This window comes from Puma concolor, chromosome A2, assembly GCF_028749965.1.
Source record: "Puma concolor isolate L17-30 chromosome A2, mPumCon1.1.hap2, whole genome shotgun sequence".
NCBI lineage: Eukaryota > Metazoa > Chordata > Mammalia > Carnivora > Felidae > Puma > Puma concolor.
Window position 1 is genome coordinate 54,183,053 of NC_141668.1, and position 14,257 is coordinate 54,197,309.

The 14,257-nt window shown below is 39.4% G+C and overlaps 1 pseudogene; it reads left to right on the forward strand.

Moving 5' to 3' along the window:
* Window positions 1-825: 825 nt before the first annotated feature.
* Window positions 826-1,383, forward strand: LOC112866360 (large ribosomal subunit protein eL6 pseudogene; annotated as a pseudogene).
* Window positions 1,384-14,257: the final 12,874 nt, after the last annotated feature.

Below are 14,257 nucleotides of genomic sequence, written 5' to 3' on the forward strand. Positions count from 1 at the left end.
ACAAACACCCTGTGGTGTTAAATCAATAGTCCTGGGTGTCTGTGTCCAGTTTGGGTGTCACTAAACCACCGTGTTCTTCCAAGGTAGTGAAAGGTGGTTTAAGAGAAAACAAATAAAAACAATATAGTCAAGATTTTTTTACACCTTTGAAAATATTCTCCACAAAAAAATTTTTTAAGCTTCTGTTTTTAAGTAATCTCTACACCCAGTGTGGAGTTCAAACTCACAACCCAGAGAACAAGAGTCCTAAGCTCCACCAACTGAGCCAGCCAGGTGCTCCTGCACAAAGTCTTTTTTAAAGCTGAATTACAATGCAGAACATTTAGCAGCCCAGAAAAAGAATAGGAAATCAATCATTACTCAAGGAGTCCTTAAACTCTGAGGCTCCCTACAGATCACCTTTAGCGCCCTCTATAAATTATCTGGGAAGAATAATTGGCAAACAGAAAAATAATTGGCTGAACTGCAATACTTTATTTCAAAAGTACTTTCCTGACTCTTTCCCATCTTGCAAGTTGGCGGACGAAAAAGCTGAGAAGCCGATACTAAGGAGAAGACACCTGAAGCCAAGAAGGCTGATGCTGGTGGCAAGGTTAAGAAGGATAACCTCAAGGCTAAAGAAGAAGAAGCCCCACTGCAGCCGAAACCCTGTCCTAGTCAGAGGAATTGGCAGATATTCCCAATCAGCTATGTATTCTAGAAAGGCTATGTACAGGAGGAAGTATTCAGCAGCTAAATCCAGGACTGAAAAGAAAAAGGAGAAGGTACTTGCTACTGTCACAAAACCAGTTAGTGTGACAAGAAGGGTGGTACCCAAGTGTTAAACTTTACAAAATGTCTAGGTATTATCCTACTGAAGATGTGCCTCGAAAGCTGTTGAGCCACAGCAAAAAACCTTTCAGTCAACATGTGAGGAAACTGCTAGCTATCATCGCCCCTAGGACCATTTCCATCATCCTCACTGGGCGCCACAGAGGCAAGAGGGTGGTTTTCTTGAAGCAACTGAGCAGTGGCTTGGTACTTGTGACCAGACCTCTTTCCTCAGTCAAGTTCCTCTGCACAGAACACACCAGAAATTTGTCTTTGCCACCTCCACCAAAATTGATATCAATAGTGTGAAAATCCCCAAACAGCTCAAAGACGCTTACTTTAAGAAGCTGCGTAAACCTAGACACCAGCAGATGAGATCTTCAACAGGGAGAAAGAGAAATATGAGATTACACAGCAGTGCAAGGTTGATCAGAAAGCTGTGGACTCGCAAATTCCACCAAAAATCAAAGCTGTTCCTCAGCTACAGGGCTACCTCCCTCCACTCTGTGCTTTCTCTCACGAATGGAGTTTACCCTCACAAATTGGTGTTCTAAATTTCTTACAAAAACCTAATTAAATAACTGATCTATAAAAAAAAAAAAAAGTACTTTCCTGAACACTGTATTTCGGGTCCCAAAGACAAAATGTTATGTAGAAATATTGTTTAGATGCCCCTCCCTCTTTCCTTCTCGGTGCCCCTTTTCTCCTTTCCAAAGGCTGTCTGCCTGCTCAGGCAGGTCCCAGTCCCACTTTGACATCCTCACTACTTTTTGTTAATTACTCTCCACCTGAATCTTATCTCATAACTCGGCTTAGCCAATGAACTTCAGAGACTCCCAAATACATTAGAATTTTATAGAGACGGTTTAAGGTTAAAAACTTTTCAACAGCCAGATAGAAGAGTAATCCCAAAATGGGATTTTAGGAGAAAGAACGCTGCTCTCCAATCACACCTGGTGGGCTGCTTGCTGTTGGCCGTTTTATCTCTTTATGAGCACCAACCCCTGCTTTTAGGCAGCAGCTAAACTAGCAAATATAAATGGCAGAAAGTGCCAGGCTATGTGACCTTATAGAAAGTGGCAGGGGAGTGTCTATGTAGGCAGGTACAAGTTAATGAGTCCAGAAAGAAATAATTAAAATAGACCTAGTGCAATTGTAGACCCTTCTAGGAAGATGCTGGAGCAATAAACTCTGACCAAAAAAGTCAATAAAAATATAAGGCATGACAAATAAGACAATGGAACAAAATTGAAAATGTTATTCTAACCTTTTATGAAACTGACACCTTTGCTAATTAAAATACTATATATGGTTTTGACCTCTGCTTTAAAAAAAAAGTATCGTGGGACTATAATTTCCTCTAAAAGTTGTCTTAAGTGATCTAGGAAATAGATGGACAGATGGAAATGAAAAAGGGACACTTGCCTTGGTAAGTGTTAGATATTTTACATATACAGTCTTGTGTTTTTTTCTGCAAATAACAGAATAAATCAACTAACAGTGGCTTAATTAAACATAGGGTTTTCCTCATCTTTGTTGTTATTCTAAAATGTTGGGAAGTACCTGGATGGCTCAGTCAGTCAAGCTCTGAGACTTCGGCTCAGGTCATGATCTCACAGTTCATGAGTTCGAGTCCAGTCAGGCTCTGTGCTGACAGCTCAGAGCCTGGAACCTGCTTCAGATTCTCTGTCTCCCTCTCCTTTGCTCAGCCTCTGTTTCTCTCTCTCAAAAATAAATAAGCATTAAAAAAAATGTTTTAAAGAAATGTTGGTGTAGACAGTTGCTGGCATTGGTTCAGGGCATTTTCCCCATGGCTGCAAGATTTCTTGAAATGCTTTCCAAATTCAAGAAAGAAAGAAGGGAGACAACCAATGTCAGCTATTCCTCTTTATCAAGTAAGAAAGTTTTCCCAGAAGCCACTCCAAAACCTTTTCATTTACGTGTGATTGACCCAAACTATGTCATATGGCCACCCCTAGTTGCATAAAGGAGACTTGGAAAAGAAGCATAGTACTTACATTTCCCAGGCTTTGTGAGAGGTCAAAGAGAGGGTTAAAAACATGGACTTGCTTAGTCAGACCATAAGGTCTGCCACAGCTCACCCCTGAGTTGCTTAATACCCATGCACACCTTTCTTCGCATGCAGACATTTTACACTGCATGCGTTCATCAGACCCCTAAGGAAAGCAACCCCAGAGTTTCTATTGCATTCACCTGGAAGACTGGAATCTCGGCAGTCTGCTCTGCCATCTACTCTTCAACGTTTATTTATTTTTGGGACAGAGAGAGACAGAGCACGAACGGGGGAGGGGCAGAGAGAGAGGGAGACACAGAATCGGAAACAGGCTCCAGGCTCTGAGCCGTCAGCCCAGAGCCCGAAGCGGGGCTCGAACTCACGGACCGCGAGATCGTGACCTGGCTGAAGTCGGACGCTCAACCGACTGCGCCACCCAGGCGCCCCTCTGCCATCTACTCTTAATGGTTTGGCAGTTGATAGCTAAAAGACAAGACAGTTGTTTACCCCCCTCACCTTCCCCAAATACCCAATATTACAGTCATGAGGGTAGAATAGGATAATTACAATAAAAAATTCTCATTAAGGGGGCACCTGGGTGGCTCAGACAGTTAAGCATACGACTGTGGCTCAAGTCATGATCTCATGGTTCATCCAGCTCTCCGCTCTCAGCACAAAGTCTGCTTGAGATCCTCTGTCTTCCTCTCTCTCTGCCTTTCCCTTGCTCTCTCTCTCTCTCTCTCTCTCTCTCTCAAAAATAAATAAAACATTTAAAAAGATTCTCATTCAGAAAAAGGGAGAATGGGAAATACACAGAAAACACTAGTCCATGGCAAATACCAAATTCTGCCAGGCAGGAATAATAATGACTCCAAGTTCCAACAGTGGAGAAAGTTCCTTGAATGACCCATCAGACCAGGCAGACTCTGATTTTGCTCTCTAGAAGGATGTCCCTTATTCATCCCCTCCCAATTCCTGGTATGCCTCCTTGGAAGATATTCTAAAGCCATCTATGGCAGCATCTGATGTGGGCACTGGGGAAAGTGACTTTTCTGGGGGAAATGCACAACTTTCACAATCCATGCAAATGCAGGATCCAGGGGATGGTGAGGGTGGAAGAATCTTGAGTTATCCAAGCAAGCTTGAGAATTTGAGGGCAGTATAGTTTCCTCAAAAATTTAGCAGGCTTCAAGTGTTTTTCTTTTTTCTGATCAACTATATGTATGGGTGACCACAGCCAAACACCCGTTTAAACAAAATCAATTTTTCTTATTTTTATTTCAACTCTATTATACTTACAAAAGCACATATATAATATATATGCACAGTTCAGTTTTTTTAATATAGTATGAACATCCAAGTAGTAGCTTCAGCTTAAGAAATAACCAATACCAGTAATTTTTTTTTGCTAATATTTCCTTTTTTTCTTATAGAAAATCCATCCCTAAGTCATGGTTAATTTTGCATGCTTTTGAACTTTATACGATTTGTTCTTTTGAAAATTGTTGAGGTTCACAACGCTGATGTCTGCATTAGATATCCTGTTTGTTTCTGAACAGTAATCAAGTAATTATGAAAAATTTACTTATCCATTCTACTGTAATGGACATTAGATTGCTTCCATTTTTTGTTATTATAAACATTGCTATTATGAATGTCCAATATACATCTCTCTTGGTGCAAGTGTTTTTCTAGGGCATGTTTGAAACAATTTTATGATATGTAATTATATCCCCATAAACCTGTAAAAAGTATACATGACTTTGAACAAGTTTCTCTAGGACAACTGTTCTTGAAATTTAATGTATGTTAAAGTCATTTAGAGAGCTTGTTAAAACATATTGTTGGCCACATCCTCAGAGCTTCTGATTTAGAAGGTCTGGGTGATACTGAGAATTTTTATTCCTAATGCTTCTTCTGGTGGCTGGAGACTCTTCTAGGGAACGTACAGAGGTGTAGAATTGCTCAGTTGTATGATAAATGAATGTTCTCCTTTCTATAGAAAGTCAAATTATTTTCCGAAGTATGCACCCAGCATCAGTGTAAAACATATCATCACCAACATTTGAAATTGTCCACCTTTTTAAAAAAGATTTTGGGGTGCCTGGGTGGCGCAGTCGGTTAAGCGTCCGACCTCAGCCAGGTCACGATCTCGCGGTCCGTGAGTTCGAGCCCCGCGTCGGGCTCTGGGCTGATGGCTCAGAGCCTGGAGCCTGTTTCCGATTCTGTGTCTCCCTCTCTCTCTGCCCCTCCCCCATTCATGCTCTGTCTCTCTCTGTCCCAAAAATAAATAAACGTTGAAAAAAAAATTTAAAAAAAAAAAAATAAAATAAAATAAAAAAGATTTTATTTTTGAGTAATGTCTGCACCCAACATGTGTCTTGAACCCACAACCCCAAGATCAAGAGTCACAAGCTCCACCAACTGAGCCAGCCAGGGACCATCTGGAATTGTCCACTTTTCATGCTTACCAACATTGCTGTTCAATTTGTATCTCTCTAACGATTAATGACACTGCACACCTCTTCATTTTTATTGAGGATCCCTAGTGTCTCTTCTGTGAAATGCCTGTTCACAAATTTCTCCCATTTTGAGTGCTTCATTCATGGATTTATGGGAGTTCTTTACATGTTTTGTATAATATTTTTTTGTTGTTGGTTGTATGTGCTATAAGTATCTTCTCCAGATGGCAGCATAAGTTAACAAAAATTATTTAATGTTGTCAGACTAATCTATCTTTTTGTTTCCGGTTTGTGCTTTCTTTTTTTTTTTTTTTTTTTTTTTTTTAATGTTTATTTATTTTGGAGAGAGAGAGAGAGAGAGAGACAGCACAAGCAGGGGAGGGGCATAGAGAGGGAAACACAGAATATGAAACAGGATCCAGGCTCCAAGCTGTCAGCGCAGAGCCCAACACAGGGCTTGAACTCCAGAACCGTGAGATCATGACATAAGCCAAATCTGGATGCCCAACCAAATAAGCCACCCAGGTGCCCCTGTGCTTTCTATGTCCTCTTTCAGAAATCATTTCCTAACCAAAGGTCATAAGTATATATACTACATATTTTGTTTTCTGCCATTTGTTTCTGCAATCTGTATCTATATTGTTTTTGAAAAGGTTTACATTTAGAATGTTAATCTGGCTAGAGTTGACTTTTGTGTATGGCCTAAAGTTAAGGACCTAATTTATGTGTTTTCAGTTTTAATATTCAACTGCCCTGGCACTAGTCATCAAAAATTTTCCTTTTTCTACTGATATATCAAGTGTCCAAATATGTATGTACCTCATTATAGATGCCTTATTATGTACCATGGTCTATTTGTCTACACTTTACCAAAATCCCTATGTATTACTGCAGCTTCAAAGTAAGTATTAATATATGGTAGTCTAAATACCACAAAATTTTTAATTTGATATTCCATAATTTAGGAATTACTGTTAATTGAGCTCTTATAATGGTACTGTGGTTACACAAAACAATGTTCTAATTCTCAGGAGACACATGCTAAAGTATGCTTAGGGTCAGGTGTCATAATGTCAAGAATTTACTTTTAAATGACTCAACTGCCATTGAATCTAACTTGTGAGTATTCAGGTCTTCATTTTGCTATAAAGCCTCTGTGTGTTTGAAATGATATGATCATGATATGGTAATATGATCCAGGAAAATAATGTTAGGGTGGTAATATCCTTCAACCTGACAACCGCTTACTGCTTTTAGGATGATGGTTTTGTTTCTTTGAAAATATTTTAGGGGTGCCTGGATGGCTCAGTTGGTTAAGCGTCCGACTCTTGATTTCGGCTCAGGTCATCATTCCATGGTTCATAAGTTTAAGCCCCACATAGGGCTCCATGCTGACAGTGAGGAGGGAGCCTCCTTGGGATCTTCTCTTTCCTCCCTCTCTCTCTGCCTTTCCTCCTCCTCCTCTCTCTCTCTCCCTAAAACATAAACAGAAAGAAAGAAAGAAAGAAAGAAAGAAAGAAAGAAAGAAAGAGGAGGAAGGAAGGAAGGGGGAGGGAGGAAGGGAGGGAGGGAAAGAGAAAGGAAGGAAAGAAAAAAAAAAAAGAATACATGTTCTTCAATTGTTTGGAGAAGTATTTTTTTATGTCCTTTAAAATAAGCTTATTAATTGTTCAGATCTTCCATGTTACTGATTGTGTGATACAGCAGTTGTTGAAAGAGTGGTTGTTAAAATCTTTCATTCTGATGATTTTGGCAATTTCTCCTTTTAGTTACATAATTTTTTTCCATTAATATTTAATATTCATGGTTTTGATAATATTTCAGTATGTACCTCTAAAAAATAAAGATACTTCTTTAAAATACCACTATACCACTATAACATCTTAAAAAATAATAATGCTTAATGTCCTCAAATACCCAGTGTTAAGTTTCCCCATTGTCTCAAATACGTTATTTCATAATTGGTTAGAATCAGAATCCAAACAAGGTACACACATTACATTTTTGTACAAGTCCCTGTTTGGGATGCCTCTTTTGTACCACTTCAGATCTTGTCATTTTAGACACTGCTTCACTGGTCAGTTCCGTGGGGCCTTCAGCCATCCCCACACAAGTACAACCTGACCCTGCCAGGCTCTCAGTCCATGCTTCATGCCTTTCTCTCCCTGTCCCTGGGGTTCTCTGTTCACAGTGCAGGAAACTGCTTGCTCTTCAAACCCAGAAGTGCATGGGAGCACCCTGGATCAAACCCTGGGAGCACACTTTGACCAATGGGGAATGTGAGCCAATAAATATGTCCCTCTTTCTCCCCTGTGGATGTTTCTGAGATGCATCTCATATGGCTCCTCAGAGAGTCCCACAGGAGGGAGCAGTTTCCTGATTCATAACCTGTCCTTGCACTGACTCTTTTTCCTTCTCTGTTTTATTTCCTGTATCTCTGGATTCACACTCTGACATAAAATATTTGCACTTTCAGGATAACCCAGGGTAAGACAGTGTCCTCAGTCTATTTTAATCTATAGGTTTATCCTCTCCCAATCCCACTTTATTTTTTTTAATATTTATTTATTTTGGGGAGAGTGCAAGCAGGGTCAGGCAATTTACTTTTAGAGGGGGACAGAGGATCCAAAGAAAGCTCTGAGCTGACAGGCTGACAGCAACAAGGCAGATGTGGGGCTCGAACTCACAAATTCAGAGATCATGACCTGAGCCGAAGTCAAGCTCAACCGATTGAACCACCAGGTGCCCTGCCCCACGCCCATTTGAAATGTATTTGTTGAGGACACTAGGCCCATTTTTCTGTACAGTTTTCCTCTTTCTTTCCTTTTTTCTTTCTTTCTTTCTTGCTTTCTTTCTTTCTTTCTTTTTTAATGAGAAAGTGAGTGCAAGTGAGCAAGAAGCAGAGAAAGAGAATCCCACAAGGGGCAGAGAGAGAGAGAGAGAGAGAGAGAGAGAGAGAGAGAGAAACCTGGTTTCATCTGAACCAGGGCTTGTGCTCACCTGAAGGGGGCACAAGTTCACCCAAAGCGGGGCTCAAACTCCCCCGATGTGGGATTTGAACTCATGAACCATGAGATCATGACCTGAGCTGAAGTCAGATGCTTAAAGACTGAACCACCCAGGCGCCCAAGTTTTCCACATTAAGTTTCATTGAATATTAATCCTTGGGTTATGCTTTATCTATTCCTCTGTACTCTATATTTCTTATGAACTCTCTAGAGCCTTGATTAGATTGAGGTCCAAATTCAGGGCAAGAATACCTCATAGGTGGTGTCAACATTTCCATCTGGAATACATATATGAGGTTTGCTTCTTTCTTTTTCATAATGTTAAGATTGATCACTGGGCTAAGTTGTTGACAGCCTGATCTATACTGTGCCCCTTCCACTTTCATCAAATCACTTCCTTCACTTTTTGTTTTATATATATATCAATATTTATTTACATATTTTGAGAGAGAGTATGTGTGCATGTGAGTGGGGAGGGACAGAAGGAAAGAGGGAGAGAGAGAATCCCAAGCAGGCTCCAAACTGTCAGCACAGAGCCTGATGCAGGGTTCGAACTCATGAACCGCGAGATCATGACCTGAGCCCAAATCAAGAGTGGGTGGCTCCATTAGTCGAGCCCTGTTTTATATATTTTGAATACTAAGCTTATAATAGGCAAAATAAGTTTAGAATTTAAATTGTTATAATTGTTACATATTCCTGTTGCACTGAACTACACATGAGTATGAAATAAATCCATTACTAATGTTGTTTTTAATTTAAAATCTACTTTAGCTGGTACAAAAACAGACACTCAGATCAACGGAATAGAATAGAGAACCCAGAAATGGACCCACAAACATATGGCCAACTAATCTTTGACAAAGCAGGAAAGAATATCCAGTGGAATAATGACAGTCTTTTCAGCAAGTGGTGCTGGGAAAACTGGACAGCGACATGCAGAAGAATGAACCTGGACCACTTTTTACACCGTACACAAAAATAAACTCAAAATGGATGAAAGACCTAAATGTAAGACAGGAAGCCATCAAAATCCCATCAGAGAAAACAGGCAACAACCTCTTTGATTTGGCCACAGCAACTTCTTACTCAACATGACTCTGGAGGCAAGGGAAACAAAAGCAAAAATGAACTATTTGGACCTCATCAAAATAAAAAGCTTCAGCACAGTGAGGGAAACAATCAGCCAAACTAAAAGACAACCGACAGAATGGGAGAAGATATTTGCAAACGACATAGCAGATAAAGGGTTAGTATCCAAAATCTAGAAAGAACTTATCAAACTCAACACCCAAAAAACAAATAATCCAGTGAAGAAATGGGCAAAAGACATGAATAGACACTTCTCCAAGGAAGACATCCAGATGGCCAACCAAAACATGAAAAACTGCTCAACATTACTCATCATCAGGGAAAAACAAATCAAAACCACAATGAGATACCACCTCACACCTGTCAGAATGGCTAACATTAACAACTCAGGCAACAACAGATGTTGGCGAGGATGTGGAGAAAGAGGATCTCTTTTGCATTGTTGGTGAGAACGCAAGCTGGTGCAGCCACTCTGGAAAACAGTATGGAGGTTCCTCAAAAAACTAAAAATAGAACTACCCTATGACCCAGCAATTGCACTACTAGGTATTTATCCAAGAGATACAGGTATGCTGCTTTGAAGGGACACATGCACCCCAATGTTTATAGTAGCACTACCAACAATAGCCAAAGGATGGAAAGAGCCCAAATGTCCATCGATGGATGAATGGATAAAGAAGATGTGGTGATACTCCACACAATGGAGTATTACTCAGCAATCAAAAAGAATGAAATCTTGTCATTTGCAACTACATGCATAGAACTGGAGGGTATTATGCTAAATGAAATTAGTCAGTCAGAGAAAGATGAATATCATATGACTTCACTCATATGAGGACTTTAAGACACAGAACAGATGAACATAAGGGAAGGGGAGCAAAAATAATATAAAAACAGGGAGGAGGACAAAACCTAAGGGACTCTTAAATAGGGAGAAAAAACAGAGGGTTACTGGAGGGGTTGTGGGAAGGGGGATGGGCTAAATGGGTAAGGGGCATTAAGGAATTTACTCCTGAAATCATTGTTGCACTACATGCTAATTTGGATGTAAATTTCAAAAATAAAATAAAATAAATAAATAAATAAAATTTAAAAATAAATAAATAAATAAGAATACTATATATAATACATATAACATATGACAAAATAAAATAAATTTTTATATTTAAAATTTATTAAAAAATTATTTTTTATAAAAAATAAAAAAATAAAATAAAATGTACTTTAGTTGATATTAATGAAACCATGCCAACTTTATGTTGATTGTATATCTTTCTGGTCCTCTTATTTTCAACAGTAACAAGCAGCCAACACACATCAAAAGCCTGAGATTTTTCCAAACATTTCTCCTTAAACTATAGCCAAGTTATTATTACATATTCTTGGTCCCAAAACATAGCTGATAATAATTTGACCAGCCCTCCCACTGTTACCACCAGCCTAGGTTCCCAGTGCCTGCTATCCTAACCCCTCTACTCAGCCAATTCCATATTTTAGATTCTCTTACTTTAAGCATCCCACTTATGGAACTGAATTCTCTAGAGTTAGGAATGCATTCTGCTCAAAATAATAGAAAACTTAAGTGGCATAAATAAAATCTAGCTGGTTCAGCAGCTAAATGGCATCATGACTGATGTCTGCCATTTTCTGCAGTGAAATTGGACTTTTATTCATTATCATAAAATGGCTAATGCAGCATCCGCCCTCCTCCCTGACATTTCTGGTTATCAAACTCCTGTCCCCAAAACACAGCTCAAATGTCCCCAGCTCTGGAAAGGAAGGAACTCTATTTCACAGCCCGGCAGTTTTAGGCCCTTTAAAAACACTGAAATAGCTAATAGTATGAAATTTTTTCATGAATATTCAGATAATTTCTGATTTCTGGGCTTTATTGCTTATGCTGGCAATATTTCTGGAACATCTGTCTCTTCCCTTATCTGCTATGCAAACTCTTCACCTTTAAAATTTAGGACAAGCATCCCGTCTTCTATAGGGTCTTCTTTGATTCCCACTTTCCAAAGACTGTCCTTTCCCTGAACCTTCTGTTATAAAACTTAGCACTTAAACTGCATGACTTGTCTCTCCCCTGTAGGAGATAAAGTCCTTCAAAATCTCACAAGTAGCCCCAATATTCTTCAGGAAGACAAAAGAAGGTGAGCTTTCTATCTATGGCCACGTTAGAAGTCTCAGACTGGTCTACCCATGAGTTATTGCATCACATTGACCTCAGATATTCTGAGCCAGCTCCCTGGAGCTAGGAGTCTTTACTAATTAAGAACTCCAGGCTGCCTATAACTTTGCCTTCATTCTGGAAGGAGGTAAGTGGAAAACTGCCTCCAGACAAGCCTCAATCAATATGAACATATTGAAATGTTATTTGAGTTGTAGAGTACCTTCACTTCTAGCCTGCGTTTTGGAGGACTTCAGACTGACAAGATGATTGAGTACCTGAACACTACAATCTTTTCAACCTGACATGATGTGAGTCTCTGATGGCCTATGACAGCGTCACCTCCAAGCCAAACCTGGAGAAACATGTCTTTGAGAGCTCCAAGTTAAGTTTCTGAGCCACTTCTACTTAGCTGAGAGTTCTAAAGCACATATCAAGAGTTATGTAGGAAAGCCTTCCCTGTCTCTAGTCTATCACAGATACTGATCATTTCCTGTAATTCCTTGACTATTACAAAGTCCTTCCAAGTTAGGGAAACTTCAGCCACATTCCACCCAGAGGAGGTAGTAGAATAGAGAGGAATGCCTCAAAGAGGTCATCATGGGTGTCTTATCAAAAAGACCCCTGCTTGAGGCGCCTGGCTGCCTCAGTCAGTGGAGCATGCAATTCTTGATCTCAGAGTTGTGAGTTTGAGCCCCACATTGGGCATAGAGATTACTTAAAAAAATCAAAAAGATCCTGCTTAACATCTAGATCTGGGGATTCCTTCCAAGTTCTATCTCCATTCCCCTCTGTACTTCACTCTATTTCCAACCCACTAGCTATATCTGGCTGGGCAGACAGAAACACAGGAGTAAGATAACGATTCTGGGAGACAGAAGAAATCCAATGAATAGAGAATTTTTTTTTGTTATGATGTAGGGATATCTCACTGGCCTTTACCAGTGCCTAGGATAAATATTCTATGTCGGTTCCCACCAAACAACTTTCTGATTCAAAATTTAGCTTCTCAAGTATCTTAACACTGAAAAAGTAGGAGCTAGGAGACTCTAGCACCATTAGACAGGAACAAAGTTTATTCGAAAAGAACAAAGTGGCATTTCTGTTTAAATACCTGACTCAAGGGGTGCCTGGGTGGCTCAGTCGGTTGAGCGTCTGACTTTGGCTCAGGTCATGACCTCACAGTTTGTGAGTTCAAGCCCTGCATTGGGCTCTGTGCTGACAGCTCAGAGCCTGGAGCCTGCTTCGGATTCTGTGTCTCCCTCTCTCTGCCCTTCCCCACTCATGCTCTGTCTCTATCTCTCAAAAATGAATAGATGTTAAAAAAAATTTTTTTAAATACCTGACTCAAGTACTGCTAGTATAATACAAAAGTATACACAAGTATACAAAAGTATAATACTTTTGCAGAGCTTCCTGTGTGCCAGGCACTCTTCTCAGACCTTTATATATATTAACTCCTTTTATCCTAATAACAATCCTATGATGAAGTAGGTTTAATTGTCGTGGTTCTCATTTTCTGAATGAAGATACCAAGGTATAAAGATGTTAGATAATTTATCCAAGGTCATATCTGTTGCTAAGAAGTGGTAGAGTGGAGATTTGAACCCAGATAGTCTGGCACAGAATTCATTCTCTCAGCCACTCTGCTGTTCAGTGTGGAATCTACCTGCAAAGGTAAGGCCCAAGCCTAGAATTCTAACCACCATGCTGATCCTAACAAAGGCGGGCCAACACTCCCACACCTGCCTAACAACTCAAATGATCATTCATTGTCCAAGCCAGATCATTGTTTAAATAGAGAAATACAGAATGTGTGGTATATAATGAATATATCAAAGGCTTATTAGAAGAGTTTTCACTAATGCTCAAATCATTTCAGATTTCAGTGTCTTTCAATATGCTGGCAATATTTTCCACTCTTCATCACGCATGCTCCTCCCTGCCTTTCTGATTCAGAACAAGCATCCTGTTCTCTGGAAGGCCTTCCACATTGCATCCCCCAAAGGCAATCCTTCTGCCCTGACTGCAGCAGCAGTTAACACTTCATATTATAACCACTCTTGTTCTCATCTCTCTAGATGTGAACTCTTTGAAAGCAGAACTCTTTGGAAAGCCTCTGTTTCCCATTTGTATATGGAGAATAATAAAATTAACCACCCCCTCATGAGAATTAACTAAAATAATGTCTGTAAAGCACTTACTTGACATTCAGGTAGTTCTCAGTAAAGGACGGCCACTATGAAAATACAGTTTTGTAACCTTGGGAAGCTGGTACAGTGTTGACACACAATATACACTTAATAAATGTTTGTTAAATGAGTATAAAACAATGTTCCAAAAAAGCACTAAGGATATACTTTTAAAGTCTTAGTTGAAGGTCTTTAATATAGTGCTAGCCCTGATTTGCTAGTTTTGCCCATTAAAATTTCACAATCCAAATTGTCATATACCTTACTGGTGTCATTTCATTTTTTCAGTTATAGTTGAAGGGATGCTGTGACCAAAACTGTTTGAAAATTAAACTAATGAAGGAAATATATTGAGGTAAGGAAAAAATCTCTTGCTTTTAAATTATTTCATTACTACATTTAGTCATCTTACATTTTAAGATAAAGACAATAGGCTAAAAATAGTCCTTTTGCATTTTTCCTTTTTTGGTTCCTTTCCGTGCTTCATAGTTTTAGCTTTAAATAAAGAA